General features: G+C 40.4%; 1 protein-coding gene and 1 long non-coding RNA gene across 16 annotated transcripts in view; one reads left to right on the forward strand and one right to left on the reverse strand.

Annotated features, from left to right (window-relative positions):
- Positions 1–2,391, forward strand: part of LOC121026143 (uncharacterized) — an 8,155-nt gene extending 5,764 nt beyond the window's left edge. The window contains exons 2-4 of the long non-coding RNA XR_005788276.1: positions 215–402; positions 522–622; positions 2,135–2,391. This is a non-coding gene — a long non-coding RNA (uncharacterized LOC121026143). The remainder of the gene's footprint in view (positions 1–214; positions 403–521; positions 623–2,134) is intronic.
- Positions 1–4,161, reverse strand: part of CASK (calcium/calmodulin dependent serine protein kinase) — a 355,071-nt gene that overhangs the window by 16,531 nt on the left and 334,379 nt on the right. The window lies entirely within an intron of this gene.

The following is a 4,161-nucleotide window of genomic DNA, read 5'->3' on the forward strand; positions in this document are numbered from 1 at the left end:
AGAAAGAAAGAAAGAAAGAAAGAAAGAAAGAAAGAAAGAAAGAAAGAGAAAGAAAGAAAGAAAGAAAGAAAAGAAATACAATGTGTTAAAATAAGGGTTAGTGCATGTTAATGGGTATCTGTGCATTTGTTTGCTTTTGATAGCTTGATTCCATAAAGGTTGACTCAAAAGTCTTTAATTCAGCTAAACACCAAGAAGTGCTTTCTGTGTCTAGAATGGCAGGCTCCCCAAATAAAAACAAACACGAGGTTCTGTGCGTGCTGGAGCTGGCTAGTCATGCTTCAGTGGTGATGGAGTGTCAGAGTTGCAAAAATAAAAGCAGGAGTGCTTACGGCATTGCTTTTTATACCCACTGCCCTCGGAGTGATGTTTCCATCAAGAAAAAGGATGCTTATGAAAGAGGTACATCAACAAGCGGATATATATTTTAATACCGAAAAATAATCAAGCATCTCATGAAAGGGCAAGATGATGATGGCACAGGCTTTCTAAATGGTATCCGCATCCCTTTCCTTCCACAGAGCCCTAACTGCAATCCTACCCACTTAAGACTGGTCGATTTTTAAGAAACACGTAAGAATGAGTTAGATATGAACAATCGACAGCACAAACAAATGAACAGGTATGTTACACGTCAATATCTTAACCATACGTGAGTTACTCTGGTCGAAATGAAATCACCACATGGTCATAGGATTGAGAAACAATAAAAGAGAATATTTAAAAATAAGACATACAAAGAATATAAGGAGAACAGTTAAAGACTGAACTTTTAAAAAGTTTTATGTTGTTTGCAGATTAAAAAAAAAGGGACTTAATGAAAGGAAACCGTCAAAAACAAAGAGGCATAGTCACTCAACAGGTTACTTACATGCACAGAGGCCATTGGGAGTAAGACAGCATGAAAAATGTACAGGGGTCATTGAAATATGGCTTTTAATATATTAGTAAAATAAAAGTATAATATGCACAAAAGAAACTTTACCATGCAATATTCTAAACACGAGGCAAATAAATCACATTAAGAAACAAACTCATTTTAATAAAAATTCAACAATATCCTTATATAAAAGCCAGTGGGTTTTATATATGCATGGAAATCTTGTCTAGGAATAGGTACATGTTCTTTGGGGAGTGTACATGTGGAAGCCTTTTGCTCTTCATTTTGTACCTCCCTGTACTGTTTTTGCAATTTCTCATCACAGGTGCCCATTATTTTTATTAAAAAAAACCTCAACAGGGCAGTGAGATGATGGGCCACTTTTTGTTGTCTTAAGAGTTCTCTGTATCCAACAGAAAATGTCATAGTTTTAAAAACTGTTTAGCTACTAATTTGTGGTCTGAGGCAAAATTTAAACACACCTATGAATGGTATTGTAGGAACCCTCTGGGTTCATGTGTACATATGTAAATAGCGTATCTGAGGATATTGAAATACCATTGCTTAGGGCTCTAATAGTTAAAAAAACAACAACAACAGCAGCAACGAATTAATAAGGACTTTTTTCCCCTCACGTTTACATTAGTAACTTGATCTTTAAACTGATTTTGGAAGTCCTAGGGCTGAGGAATCTCAGTGCCTCAAGAGTATACTTCTAGCAGCCTGACAATGCTTTTTGCATCAAATTTATGTGGCTAAAAATCTTTTATGCATTGCAGAAAATGTTATTTGCTGTAAATACAACACACACTATAATCAAATCTATTCCCAAGGCTTCAGAAATACTGTCTGGCATAGTTTGCTCCTATTATCCTGATTTCCTGGTAAGCTACTCAATATTCATGCCTCTTTTATGTGTTTAGGTAAGTATTTCCAGTTGAATCTTTTCCATAAATAAGCCTTTAGCATCGATTCCTGGCCTCATTTGGAAAAACTACAAGCATATTCATATATGGCAAAAACCTCCGATTATAAAAGACTTGCAGGCTGGTAGCACTGGGCTGGGCACCTAATTCATCTGGGTGCGTGGGCCTGGGCCAGGGCCAGGGCCAGGGCCAGGGCCAGGGCCAGGTACAAGAATGGAGCAAAGGGATGATGGGTCCTAGAGATTAATTCTAGTATCATCGTTCCATCGGTTCTAGATACTGACAAAGTTCCCATCTTTCTTTTGATCACACATATAAACAAATTCAGAATTTGATGAGAACGTCTGGCCTGCCATCAACATATGCAGAATTCTCAAAGATTTGAAGCTGGAAACAAGACATATGGCCCTTATTTGAATTCACTGAGGACTATGGGAAGACTCCCCACCCCAACCCAGCTGTATTTTACAATCAACTTCTGAAAAAGCCAGAAAAATCCTTCAGAAATATAGTTTGAGTTGTGGCTCATGACCCCATTTGGCTAGCTCTTGGCATTAAAGAATATGTTTCAAAGTTGTCAAAGCATCTGCCATACTGGCTGAGTGCAATGGTATTTCTTTCTCTTTTTCACATCAATTCCTTATATAGGCGATGCTGCATATTAGGATGGCCTTTCATCATGGCTAAAAGCAGAATAGTTGATAAAATACTTGACTTCCCTTTCCTGACAATTTCATCTCTTGCCAAGTAAAGGTAACCACTAAGTAAATGGTTCTTCTGGACTTTGTAATGGAGAAAATGGAAGGGTTGCTCGGTGAAGGGGAAGAAACCTGAAGAGGTGGTGGCAGAAAGGCCTTGCTAGACAGCACGCTTCAGAAAGTCCAAGAAAAAAGCTGCACATCTTCTCCAGAGCAGAAAAACCCAGAGGGGAGCTCATGAGGGGTGATTTGGGGCAGGGGGTGGGGATCCCAGCAATAACATTTTGACTAGACAATCACAAACACACCTAAACACAAGTTCTACCAGAAAACCTGAGCAGCTCTACAAGGACCTCATAAGAAATTCAGACTTTCCATCAAAGGGTATGAAAAGACAGTCCCAAACTCAGTGACAAATACTGACATGTAGAAGGGATCATGAACATGACAAGGAAGCTCTGAGGCTCAGAAGACCACTGCTTGGGAAAATGCTGAAGGGAACAAAAGAGTGGGGGAAGTTCTCAATTTCCCTTAGTTCTAAATCTATAAGAACTTAGGTCTGTGGTTTTGCACAGGAGGTTGTAATGTCCAAAGATGACAGAGAAAAAGCCATTGTATTCCATCCCTATGAGGCTCTTGCTTTCTCTTGTCAGGCCCAATGAGGAAAGAAACGTAGAGCCCCTGAATTTCAGGTTTAGAAAGGATATCCTTCACTGACTAACCCAATTCCCTCATTTCGAGCCCCCCCCCCCCCCCACAGGAGCCAAGGGATTTGCCCACCATGCAGGTGTGCTAAGTCAGGTTGCCTGTTAGCTTACAAGTGCATTTGCGGGACCACCGAGGACCACCTGCAATGAAATCAGACAGAGCGGGGACAGTGGAAGATCAGTCATACCTGTGGTTGAAGAATGGAAAAAGTGAACTGCAGAAGGGGCACCTGGGTGGCTTAGTCAGTTACATGTCCGACTCTTTTGACTTCGACTCTGGTCATGATCTCATGGATTGTGGGTTTGAGCCCTGTGTTAGGCTCTGCACTGACAGCGTGGAGCCTGCTTGGGATTCTTTCTCTCCGCCCCTCCTCTGCTCGTGCTCTCTCACAGAATAAATAAACTTAAAAACAAACAAAAAAACCACTGGCCACCAGACTGGGTGCCGATTTCTCTGACAAAATTCTTAAGTGAACGATTCAACAGATTCTTCGTCAGAATTTAGACATTGTAGTTTTTGAATCCAGGGGCTTGTTATCTTCCCTCAGCTGAATTAAAGAATGTTGGCATATTGAATACTCATGTCTATATGCCCTCCATTAGTACAGTATAAAGCTTGTGATGAATTAACAGCCTTAATCAGCCATTTCTTTGCTTTTCTAGGTTCAAATTATAATGCCATCTAGATCTATACATCATTTAAAATTATTATAAAAACGACAAGGTTTTGTATATATGTGTATGTATACACACACACAAGATGTCAACACATCTTGTGAGCCTGTTAGAAGCTGATGGAAATAGGGGCACCTGGGAGGCTCAGTTGGCTAGGCATCCAACTCTTGGTTTTGGCTGAGATCATGATCTCATGGTCGGTGACTTCAAGCCCCACGGTGGGCTCAGCACTGCTGGTGTAGAGCCTGCTTGGGATTTTCTCTCTCTCTCTCTCT

This window comes from Herpailurus yagouaroundi, unplaced genomic scaffold (genome assembly GCF_014898765.1).
Source record: "Herpailurus yagouaroundi ecotype Mexico unplaced genomic scaffold, PumYag 67793, whole genome shotgun sequence".
NCBI classification, from domain to species: domain Eukaryota; kingdom Metazoa; phylum Chordata; class Mammalia; order Carnivora; family Felidae; genus Herpailurus; species Herpailurus yagouaroundi.